Consider the following 13498-nt stretch of genomic DNA (forward strand, 5'->3'; position numbering starts at 1 on the left):
GATGGCATATTGCTGGGAGTTCTAGGACCCCACTGATCCTGTGGAGGAAGGGGCTCCACAACATTTTTCCCCTCCTGGCCACCCAGCATCCTTAGTCACTATGGTTCACCTGCCTAGTGGATGGCCGTGTGCGCTGGGAAAGACAGTAGAGAGCCCTTCATCCTCAGCGTTGGTAGAAGTCCTAGATGTTGGAACCCCCAAAATTGATGACAATAACACTTTAAGGCTTTCTTGGGGTGGGCAGTCCATGTAGTAAGTCCCTGGCATAAATCAAGTACATGCAAGTAAATTTATTGTGTATGTTTTAGACAGCCCCTTTCCATATTGTCCTATAGCAGCACAGTGTGCTGCCTACAAACTCATAGAAAGAAGAAATTTCAGTATGAAAAGTTAAACTTTCCATATAGTCCTACAGCAGCACAGTAACAACAATTGTTTATGCTGTGCTGCCTACAAACTCATGAAATGAAGACATTTCGGTATGAAATTTTAAACTTTTCATATCGTCCTACAGCAGCACGGCATCAACAATTGTTTTTACTGTGCTGCCTACAAACACATGGAAAGAAGAAATTTTGGTAGGAAAATTTAAACTTTGCAAATCGCCCTACAGCAGCACAGTAAAAACAATTGTTTATGCTGTGCTGCCTACAAACACAAGGAAAGAAGAAATTTCTGTATAAAAATTTAAACTTTCCATATCTTCCTACAGCAGCACGGCATAAACAATTGTTTTTACTGTGCTGCCTACAGACTCATGGAAAGAAGAAATTTTGGTAAGATTTGCTTATCTTTTTATAAGGCATATGGATGTTATAAAGGAGTTTCTCATCCTTAGGCCCCATTAGTCAGATTACTTACCTCAATAGAGAGTAGGACAAGGCTCTTTACATGGCCAGACCCATTGACTTTAATGGGCTTTATGCAAATCCCAATGTCTACAGTATTTTTACAACAATGGATAAACGTTTATGGCTGAAATACTCTTTTAAATGGGGTTATGAAGGATTAGAAAAACATAGCAGCTTTCTTCTAAAAACAGCACCACCCCTGTCCTCAGGTTGTGTGTGGTATTACAATTCCATTCACGAACTGCAATGCCATACACAAACTTAAGGCTAGAGGGGTGCTAAAAACAAAAACAAACATGTTTTTCTAATCCTGGATTAGTACAGCTGCATATGGGTTCTTATGGTCCCATAATGCAAAGAATTCTATAGACTTGTACTATATGAGGTTAGACGATGTTGCCTGGACCACAACGTCTATGAAGAATAATCAGAACCTCTGCTAATTCAAGTGAATGTTCTACTGTGCAGCCCCAATTTGTAAAGGGTTCACTAGTGCTAAGGCCCCTTTAAGTATTGGTGAATATCAACCAGGAACTGACGGCAAATTCTATCCAGGTGGTAAAACCCCTTTAAAGGGGTTGTCCAGGCTTAGAAAAACATGTCCGCTTTATTCCAGACTCAACACCACTCCTGTCCTCAGTTTGGGTGTGGTTCCATGAAAGCCAATGGAGGTGAATTGTAATACCACACACAACCTGAAGACAGGGGTGGCGCTGTTTTTTCAAAAAAGTACCTGTGCTTTATCTAATCCTGGATAACCCCTTTAAGAAGTCTGTATAATCCTCAAATCTATTCACCAGGATACACTTAATGTTATGTATACACCTTCCAGGCCTTTTGTACAAATAACAATAAAACTCAGATGATGACTCTCGATCAGATGTGAAGGTTCTGTCCCATCATCCCCCGGTGTTGTAGGATTTTTTTTTTTTTCCCAAAGCCAAGGGATGTATCAGAACACAAGAGCACATTTGCTATAAATGTAACCGAGAAACAATAGGTTCAAGATGTCTGTAATATCTCTATGTCAGTGGCGCCAAGTGCTTCCATATCCTGCAGCTCGACGAAGACAAATAACGCAAACCCGCTTTCTTTATGCAATTATTTTATAAAACGCCGGAGCGACGATAGAGGAAAAAAAATATATAAAAAAAAAAAGATTCCGTAACAAATAATTATAATCTTTTGCATGGATGAAAAAAAGCAAAAGTTACGCAAATATTTTTTTTTTTTTGGCTTGTAAAAAATAAAAATAAAAAATTAATAAAAATAAAAAAGTAAAAAAAAAAAACATTTACAGATAACTTTAAGTTTGAACATGGAATGTAGCATTTGTTGTAATTGTACATATAAATAAAATATATTTATTATTCCATGTACCATTCATCGCAATTCATATTGAAAATAAAGTTTTCTGAAATTTTTCTGGGTTTGGATTTGGTATTTATTTTAGGATGCAGAAGTCTAGGCATGATGGGAATTGTAGAGCTGCAGCAGCTGAAGGACCATAGATTCCCCATCCTTAGAGTATAAGAATGGAGGGGGGTGCAGAACTGGTGTATATTTTCCTCTTGGTCATATTAGATTTGAGCGGTGCTGCAGTTCCTGGTGGCTAGGGGGCGCCATTCAGGGGATAAACATTGAAGTTAAAGTGCTCTTTATTCTTATGGAAATATAGAAGACAGAACACCTGAAGATTGAACTACTGACAAATAGCCTCAGATTCAGCTACATTCTTCAAGCAACATCTATGGAGTCTAATATGATGAGTTTCAGGGTACAACACCCCTTCTTCAGGACATGACATGTCCCAGTGGTTGGTCCCCTACTTATTATAAAGTGATGTCATATCCTAGCAATATACTTTATGCGATTGGAAAACCGCCTTGAAGGGGTTATCTAGGGTTAGGGTGGGTTCATACTGAGGAATTCTCGCAGATAAACTCCGCGGAATTCCGCAGTATGTCCGCGTGCCTTTCCGCCGGCTGCATAGACACCATTCTATGGGCCGGCGTATTCCGCTATCCGCCGAAAGAAGTGACATGTCACTTCTTTTGGCGGATAGCGGAATAAGCCGGCCCATAGAATGGTGTCTATGGAGTCGGCAGAAAGGCGCGCGGCCATGCGTGCAGACATACTGCGGAATTCCGCAGAGTTTATCCACGAGAATTCCTCAGTATGAACCCACCCTTGGAAAGAACACAGTTACTTGTGCCACCCCTGTCCTCAGGTTGTGTGTGGTATTACAATTTACCTCCATTCACTTCAATGGAACTGAGCTGCAAAACCCACATCCAAACTGAGGACAGGAGAGGTGCTGTTTCTGGAAGAAAGCCCCTTTTTTTTTTTTTTAAGCCAGGAGATTCCCTTTACCTGACTATGCACAGGATCAAAAATATGTATCATAAACACACACACATACAGTGTATATATAATAGTGAAAAACACTGTCAACTAATTTTACATAAATCAAACATGGGGGGAAAAATGGAAAGACAGAAAGACTTGGCTGCAGGTAACAAAGATTGCTATATCACATGCTCAGCTTACACTGCTCACTGTTGCTCTCCAATGTCCTCCATGCTGCTGCTGCTTCGGAGGATGTGCTGTAGGGATATAATGGAGCACGATCCCCTCTTCTGTGTGTGCAGTGTATATTACCCATCATAGACGCTTTTCTTTTTTTTTTCTTTTTTTTTACTCGGGCAAGGACAACTAAAAATTAGAAATCAAAGAAGTCCCATGAAACAATAAAAAATGACAGGAAGGCAGGGGGAACATAATAAACCAAGTAAACATACCTATCTTCATGCCCTGCAGCACTGCTCCCCGGTCTTGCTGACAGCCATCAGCCTCCTGCAGCTCCTCCACCTATCACGTACCTGGCTGATAGATTGCCTGCTTAGCCAATCAGTGACTGGAGCGGGACACTGCTGCAGTCACTGATTGGCTGAGCAGGCAATCCATCAGCCGGGCTGTGACATTGCAGCTGGAGAAGCTGGGTATGTGACATACCTGGATGCTGACCAAAAGTGACAGGCAACGGCTGTCAGTAAGGCCCATGCACAATGCAGAGGCACAGGGACGGGTAAGTATACTTTCCTTATTATGTTCCTGACCACCCCCAGACCCCCCCCCCCCCCCCCCGCCTGTTTTCTTTTTTTTTTATTTTTATTTTATAGGCCTTCTCTTTTAAGAGATAACCAGTAAAAAAAAATGACCTCTAAGTGCATGTACACTTTAAGAAATAGCTTCTATTCATTAACACATAATGGCATTTTCCATATACAATAGCTTCTGCATCTCACGGCGTTCTTACAGGGTCTATGATTCAGTCTATTCATCTATTCAATATTCAAGAGCGAATGATGTCACACAGTATTCTTATGTAGGGTAAAGCTATTAACCTGAACATTCCGTTAGTAATCCCATTGGAAAACACTAAAGTTAGTTTCTCCCCCGCCTGACATGGCTGCTCATTGGTAGAAAAACGCTGCATTCAAATGAATAGCAAATAGAGGTGAGATTTGTTCTTAAGGTATAAGAAGCAGTTTAATCCAGAAGATACCCCTCTGAGATAGACCTTATACAGAGGTTACCACCCATAATATTAAAGGGGAACTCCACGTAAGGAAAACGGTTTTTCTATTAAAAGTACATTAAAAGTTATATAAATGTGTCTATACAATGTATTACCGTATCTGTGTGGTTCTGCCACATTGGTAACTGATAGGTAGTAAAGAAAAATGTCCTCTGTGCCAATTCACATTGCCTCCTGCTCCCACTGCTCTGCCCCCTTAGGAGACAAATATTTCATGCCTCTGTCTCACATTGTGTGTGTTTGCTGAGCACAGGCTGATGATGCAGACAGGGGGCAGGGTTTGATGTCATAGGAGGCTTGGCTGGATCCCCCAATCCTCTGAGTGATTCACCATCTCTGACCAGCCAGAAGCAGGTGCTGCAACTTCACTGATTGTGTAAAAGTCTGCAGTGAAATTAGGGCAATGTTCACCCATGTTGGGGTTTCATTGCAGTACTGAAGCGTCTTCACAAAAATGATGCAGGGAAAGCAATGCATTCTGGAACGTGTAGTACTATGTACAACTGCTCAACCAGGAAGTACAGCCACACAATACAGAACAAAGACCCTCAAAGCAAATGGATTTTTGGTAGTTTAAAAACTGGGTTAGACAGGTAATCAATGCTATATGCTTTTGCAGCTAGTTTTTTTTTACCTCTACCTGGAGTTCCCCTTTAACAGATAAACATTACATTGGGAAAGTCTTTAGACCTTTTTACATGTTGCAGCCTTGTGCTAAAATGAGAATGGGAAAACTTTTTAAGAAATTAAAAACAAAGATTTCACACGGACGTAAGTATTTCAGACCCTTTGCTATGACACTTCACCTTGAATTTTGGGGGGTCTGCCATTTCTCATGTGTAAGATGTTTTTGTAGGGTGATTGGAGTCCGCTCACTGGAAGGGATTTGGAAAGGCATAGCGATGTTTGTATAAGGCTAAAGATCAATCCATGAGGAGGAAATAACTGCCTGTAGAGCACAGAGATGTGTGGAATGTGTGGAGGCACAGATCAGGAAAAGGGGAAAAAAAAACTATTTCTGCTGCATTGACAATACCAAAGAGATCAATGGCCTCCATCGTTCTTAAATGGAAAAAGTTTTGAACAACCTAGAGCCACCCCACCAAACTAAGTAAGAAAGGCCCTGGTAAGAGATGTGACCAAAAACCCAATGGTCATGTTAGTTAAGCTCCAAGGATCCTGTGTGCAGATGGGGGACACTTCCAGTAGGTCACCATCACTGCACCACTTCAAGGCTTTATGGTAGAGTGGCCAGAAAGAAGCCCTTCAACAGTTTTAGACACATAAAAGCCATCTGAAGTTTGCACAAAGAAAGAAAAACATAAAGGACTCTGGGACTGTGAGAAACAACACTCTTAGGTTTGATGAAACCAAGACTAAACATTTCCTTTTTCCTCCCGTTCCTGCGCGCAGCAGCAGCTTTAGTGTGGTCTGTCTTAGCTGACAGACCGCTCAGCCAATCACTGGCCATGCCCGCCACGGCCAGAGATTGGCTGAGCCTCTGTCAGCTCAGATAGGCCGCTCCGAAGCTGCTGCTGCACGCTGGACTAGGAGGAAGAAGGAGCGCAGGAGACCTGCAACATGCTTAGGTAATGTATGGTGTTTAACCCCTTAGCGACCCATGGCATACCTGGTACGTCATGGTGCCGTGGGGGGTGTTCAGAGCGGGGTCCCGCAATCTGCAGCCGGGCAGTGCCTCTATTAGCCGGCGCGGGTCCCGTTGCCGCGCCGGCTAATTAAGCACTTCTGCTGCATTGAAGGGCTTCAGACCTCATGTCCCTGGTGTCTAGTGGGACGGATCTCCCCCCCCCGAGATCCGTTCTTCTGCCCGAACCGGGCCTTAGCGTCGCAATGATGCTGATCTCAGCTCGGCAATAGAATGCTGTGGCCTGCAGCAGGCCAAAGCAATGTATCACCGATCAAATCGATCTTTGCTGTGTATATACAAGTCCCCCAGGGGGACTTCTAGTTGATGTAAAATAAAAAAAGTGTTTTTATTAATAAAAAATTCTCTCCCCTAATAAAAGTCCAAATCACCCCCTTTTCCCATTATATAAATTAATAAACTAATAAATAAATATATAAACATATAAAACATATAAACGCCCGAACTATTAAATTATCACATTCCTGATCTCGCACGGTAAACGGCGTCAGCGCAAAAAAATTCCAAAGTGCAAAATTGTGCATTTTTGGTAGCATCAAATCCAGAAAAAATGTAATAAAAAGTGATCAAAAAGTCGCATATGCGCAATCAAGCCTCGGAATGGAGCGATTTTAAGGAACATATATTTGTTAACAATGGTTTGAATTTTTTAAAAGCCATCAGATAATATAAAAGTTATACATGTTACATATCGTTGTAATCGTTACAACTTTAGGAACATGCGTAACAAGTCAGTTTTACCATAGGGCGAATGGCGTAAATGCAAAACTCCCTGAAATCAAAACAAATTTGTCTTTTTTTTTTAATTTGACAGCGCAATTAATTTTTTTTACGGTTTCGCAGCATATTTTATGGAAAAATAATGCCGGTCATTGCAAAGTACAATTGGTTTAGCAAAAAATAAGCGCTCATATAAGTCTCTAGGAGAAAAAATGCAAGCGCTATGGACTTTTAAACATAAAATGGAAAAAGCAAAAGAGCAAAAACGAAAATTGGCTTTGACCTTAAGGGGTTAAACAAGGGCTGCAAGGACATCGGTAACAATGTCCCTGCAGCCCTCGCTAAACGATTATCGGGCCGTGAAATAGGCCCAGTAAACGAGCGCCAATCTAGCAGATCAGCGCTCGTTTACATTATTGATCGGGCCCCCATCGGCCCGTGGAAAAAGACCCTTACAAAGGTTGAGGGAAAGCTGAATGGAGCAAAGTACAGAGATATTCTTAATGAAAACCTGATCCAAAATCTTCTGAACTTCAGACTGGGGTGACAGTTCCCCTTTCAATAAGATGATGACCCTAACCACACTGCCAAGATAACACAGGAGTGGATTAGGGAAAACTCTGTGAATGTCTTTGTGTGACCCAGTCAGAGCCCTAAGCTGAGCTAAATCAAACATCCATAGAGCCACCTGAATATGGCTCCACCGATGGTCCCCCCCAACCTCACCGATCTTGAGAGAATTAGCTGAGAAGAACGGCCAAATACAAAACACTGCCAAAAGGGCTTTAATGAAGTATCGAGAAAAGGCTCGCCATACTGATGGCAGTGCAATATTTTAGTTTTTCCTTTTCAGTAATATAGCAAAGATTATGCTCTCACTTCAAGGGGCAGTGAATGAAGAATGATGTTTTAAGAAAAAGCCACAACATAACAGAATGTGAACAAGGTGAAAGGGTCTGATGACTTTCTGACTAACACAAATCTCTCTCCCTCATATGCCCTTTCTTAGTATCCGATTAAACCTATCACCCATTACAATTGATGAAATTGGCAGAAAAATCCAGAACATTTAGCCGCGCACCATTACATAACAACCAATTCTTCACGTATGACTATCTGCAAACAAATCTGTCACATGTCCATCGCCACTCTCACACATTCCAACTTGCACTGTACTTTTGCTGCTGGGTTTCAATGCTAAATCAGCAATTCAAATTTTTATACATATACACACACACACACGTTCCATGTGAACATGACCTCAGGTTCCTTTCCAAAAAACTGCTGTGTGGTTCCAGCCTCACGGCAATTAAAACCCTCTAAAACTTAAAACGGAGGTACATGGCGAGTGTGCGACAACAGGTAGAAACAGTGCCAAGCTGCAGACTTTTCCCTGCTGTTTTTAATGATCTAACACGTCAAAAAATTCCCACATTTTAGCTATGTTCACACAAGCTACCGACAATGGCCATTGGTGCATTGAGAATTGCGTTGAAATCAAGGCACAGCGCACAGAAATAATTGGCGTCAATTATTTCAACGGCCGTTGTTTGCATTGACTTCAATGCAACACATTCAGTGTGAATAGAACGGCCGTTCTTTTAACTGAAAACAACAGATGTTTTTCTACTAAAATGTGAACATAGCTTAAGAGGTGGAGCCAGTTAGGATTGAGAACATCCAAGAAAGGGATCAGAGCCAAGACATTTAACAAGGGGTGTCCTCCAAATATCACTTTTTTTTTTTTTTTTTTTTTTTTTAGGTACAGTATGTGGACTTTCCAGTCTAGAGAAATCTGCCACCTGACCCCTAACCGCTCCCCCCCCCCCCCCCCCCCCCAAAAAAAAAAATATATATTTTTTTTTTTGAGAAAAGACTGTAAGGTGCAGGGATGAGCTTTGGCCCATTTGACTGTAGATTGCTGGAATAAGGCCCAACGTGGACATGATTTCCAAAGTCGAACTCAGGCTGGGCTCGGAGTAGCCAATTTTTTGGGGAAAAATAAGTCATTAAAGGGGTACTCCAGCAAAAAGCTTTTCCCCAGTTATTGAAACACATTACAAAGTTATAAGTTTGTAATATGCTTGAATCACCTATCTGCCCCCCTTCCCTATCTTTTCCCCTCCTCAACCTCCCACCAGGAAGTGAAGTAAACTCATTCTTACCTAATGACTGTTGACCCCAGGCTGCTCTGTGGCAGCCATTTTGTGACAATGACATCATCAAGAGGGAGGCGGGTCTAAGCCCTGTTAGGTCAGATGACTCAGGTTGATCAGCTCTGATTGGCTGAGCAAGCTGTAAGCCATCTAACAGTTTTACAGAGTCAGTTGGACATCACAGGTGGAAATTGCATTATGGGAAAACCCAAACCAGGAAGTAAAGAAAAAGGGAAGACACAAACTGGAGGTTCAGGGACCTGCAAACAGCGGGAAATTCAAATGGAGACAGACTCAGGAGGGATGGTTAGTGTAAAAACTATGTTTGTTTCTATCAGTGCCAGAGTACCCCTTTAAAAACATTTACCACATGGCTTTTTTAAGGGTTAAAAACACAGCAGTTATATGTTAGCAGAGAGTCAACAGGGGAAAAAATGAAACTCAATAACCACAGGATGGGGTTTTCGGTGATTTTAATTTTTTTTCTCCTTTGGTAAGAATAAGATTTGCAAATGGAAATGGAACAGTCACCAGACTGTGCTTTGACCGACTTAGGAAAATGTCATTTTCTTTCCATCCTAGGAAGGAGATGATCTTTAGTTCTTTCTAGAGATGAAAATTAACCAATGGCATAGTTTACTCCAACTGGATACGAATGTGCAGCTTATTTTACACTTTTATTCAGGTCTTGTTTGTGCAGATTAACCCTTTTTTTTTTTCTTGTGGTATGCCCTGGCATCATTGGGAGGGTCTGATGTTATATGTTTTAAGAGTCAAAGTTTACAGTGTAGTAATATAGACGGGAGAGACAGGCAGTAACTGATGCACTAGGTTCGCAAATAAGGAAAGGGTTACACTACACACTGAACTTTTGTTAATATGCAGAATTACATTCAGGAGGCTACACTGTGCGCATCCAGTTGTAAGAACATAAGGGACAGCTGCCCTAAACTGCGTGGTCAGAGAGGATCCTTAAGAGACAGCCGGTCAGGTGTCACTTTGGTATATAAAGTGATTTACAAACGTTAGAAATCGGATGGGCAGGGAAGATATTGGAAACGACAGGTAACATTTAAAGTTAATTTCCCTTTGGCTTGGAAGCCTGACAGAAATGGGAGAATTCACCGTTCTTGGCAGGAATCCTGCTGAGAGCTTTTGGTGTTATGAAAGGACGCTAGCTGTTGGAAAACCTTTATCAGGAGCTTTACCAGGGTCTGATTCAGATGGATCTTTGTGTACTAATGAAGAGGCTATCGAAAGTAGGTTCAAGAATACATGGCCGCAGGCTCCAGTCATGTTAGTTTCGGCCTTGGCTCAAAAACTGCCATGTGTAAAACTAGCCAAAGGCTTAAAGTGTCACTGTCATTTAAATTTTTTTTTTTTTTTGCAGAAATCAATAGTACAGGCAATTTTAAGAAACTTTGTATTTGGGTTTATTAGCCAAAAAATGCATTTTTATCATGAAAAAAAGCAGTTTGAAGCTCTCCTCTGTGTCTTCATGGTTCTCTTATGGAGAGGGGAGGGGATGAGGCACCAAAACAGGAAAACAAAGAGTTAATTTACAGCTACATCACTGGGCTATCTCCTCTGACAGTCAGCACTGACCTCTCTGACCTCTGAATAGCGGCTTTCACACAGCTCCCACTGTGTAATCCTTTGTTCTCTGCTGGCGACTAATCTCCCTTCTCCCCCCTCCATAGATTACACACGGCTCGACTGATGTAAGAGTGTCGAGATTTCCTGATGAGCAGTGAATGAGAGAGGGGAGGGGGGACCTGAGGAAAGTCTTTTTGAATGCAGATAATAGCATATTTGCCTAATAAACCCCATTACAAAGTTTCTTAAAATCGCCTAGACTATTGATTTCTGAAAGAAAAAAAAAAAAAAAAAAAAAGACTGACACTTTAAAGCAACTCTGTACCTGCAATCTGACCCCCCAAACCACTTGTACCTTCGGATAGCTGCTTTTAATCCAAAATCTGTCCTGGGGTCAGTTTGGCAGGTGATGCAGCTATTGTCCTAAAAAACAACTTTTAAACTTGCAGCCCTGTGTCCAACGACCGGGGCTTAGAATATCTGTGCCCTAACTTTGCACCACCTCTCCGTCCCTCCTTCTCACCCTCTTCATAATTAGGAATGCCACTGGAACATTTTCGCCATGCTGAACATTGCACAGGTGCCTTAACGATTGGGCCCATGTGCCGGGCTGACACAGGTGAGGAATAGGAAAATCTGCCTGGAGCATTCCTAATGATGAAGAGGGCAGGGAGGAGGGACAGAGGTTGTGCCAGCCTAATGCATACACAATCTAGGCCACTCCCGTTGGGCACGGGGCTGCAAGTTTAAATGCTGTTTTTTAGGACAATAACTGCATCACCTGCCGAACAGACCCCAGGACAGATCTTGGATTAAAAGCAGCTATCCGAAGGTACAAGTGGTTTGGGGGGTCAGATTGTGGGTACAGAGTCGCTTTAAGACTACCAACATTTTCCAGAGAAGTGACAATGTTTTTAGAAGTTCTGTGCACAGGTGCATTTGTTCATCTTTGGCATCTTGTAACTAAGTGAACTTGCGATAGAAAGAGAAAATTTCCTTATAAAGTCTCTAATAAAAACTTTCTTTTAACACTTATCTAAATCCAGCTCCAGCCATTGAACAGTTGAATAGTTTTTGGCCTTGTTATTGTTGGATTTTGTTACTTGATGAATGATAAAGTGTAGGTGCCGATTCCTCATTCGCCACGTCTACACATGTAGCACAACATGGCATAACATGACAGAACACTGCTCTTGCACCGGATCTTCAGTCTTCCATCAGATACAGAGAAACTGGCTCTCTCCTAAAGGGTTTATAGGGCCGTTCTCATCTGCACATAACTCAACTCAGCACAGGACACAGCAATGCTGAATCAGCTTGGCACCTTCTAGAGCCAAGCCAAGACCTGGAGATGAGGGAGTGAAAATACATAGTTACCACTCCCAAAGATTCCCAGAACAAATCTCATAGCAGAGAGGGGTGGTCGTGAAATTAGGCAACAAGCTGTCACTATAGAGGGAGAAAGGTGGCAAACAGCAAAAGAAAGCAATTTGCATATACAAAATAACTTTTTGTATTTCCCATCACATAAAAAGTTTAGGTGATGGGAATACCCCTCAAAAAGCTCTTCCATTGCGTGCACAAATACCATAGACATCGGGCTCTGCTCATCCCCAGTAAGAGCCCATTCACACTGCGAAAAAACAGGCGAAACTTCTGAGCATAATCCCCCACCTGCCCAGCACCACTCTTGTCCTCAGTTTGGGTAGGTTCACACTACAGAATCCGCACGGATAAGTTCTGGTGGATTTCGTAGCTCGTACCCGTTCATGGCAGCGCACATATTCCTCCCGTGCCGTAGACACTATTCTATGGCCAGGCCGATTCAGTGTTTCGCTGAAAGAAGAGACACGTCAGTTCTTTTGGCGCGATGCAGAATTGGCCCAGCCCTTATCAGTGCGGATTCTGTAGTGTGAACCTACCCTTAGGGTGTAATTTTGAAGCTCAGTTTCATTAAAGTGAATAGACGTCAGCTGTAATACCCCATACAACCTGAGGACAGGGGTGGTGCAGTTTTTGCAAGTAGCTGTGCTTTTTCTAATCCAGGATAACCCCTTTAAAGGACAACTCCCTGCCAGTACTCATTGACCTCTATATCTAGTGCGCACTCTGCTGGACACTCCATAGGAATTACAACTGATTCGTGACGTCACAATTTTTTTTTATAGAGAATTTGAAGATTCTATGATATACTAAAGGGAAATAGCAGTATATGTACATTTCCCATAATTAATGTACATTAGGAATTTGTCTAACTTTCCATAAGTAATAACATTAAAAATACTTTCGGCAGAACTCCTTTAAGTCTAGTTGTCCCACATATTCACACACTAAAAATAAGATTATCTGGCAATCAATAGGACATTTACATTGTCACTTATCGAAAAAAAAAAAAAAAAAAAAAAAAAAAGGGCTCATGCATATGGCAGGTCTGATCCCATTCCTAAAATTAGGAAAGCTACAACCACAAACAAAGCACATAGCAAAAAGGTATACATAAAGGTACAGCAACATTGTACACAAATTATATTTGCCTCAAAGTTACAACATATACTGGTGGCTTAAACGCACAAAACATCTGCTTTGAGAAGGTAGATTCAGATTTGTTACAATGAATAGCGGCGATATAGCAAAACTTCCCTAGAATGGAGCATAAAAAGAGGAATCATTGGTTTGCAGAAGACACCACAAAGTAATGTTAAAATAGATTATCCAGATTAAAAAAATAAAAAAAACTCAACTACTTTCCTACAAAAACAGCACCACCCCTGTCCTCAGGATGTGTGTGGTATTACAACTCACCCCCATTCACTTCAATAGAATTAACCTGCAATACCACACCCAGACAAAAGAGGTGCTGTTTCAGGAACAGTGCAGGCAGGTGAGATCCTATCCACCACCTTTGTAT

This window comes from Dendropsophus ebraccatus, chromosome 1 (assembly GCF_027789765.1).
Source record: "Dendropsophus ebraccatus isolate aDenEbr1 chromosome 1, aDenEbr1.pat, whole genome shotgun sequence".
Classification (NCBI taxonomy): domain Eukaryota; kingdom Metazoa; phylum Chordata; class Amphibia; order Anura; family Hylidae; genus Dendropsophus; species Dendropsophus ebraccatus.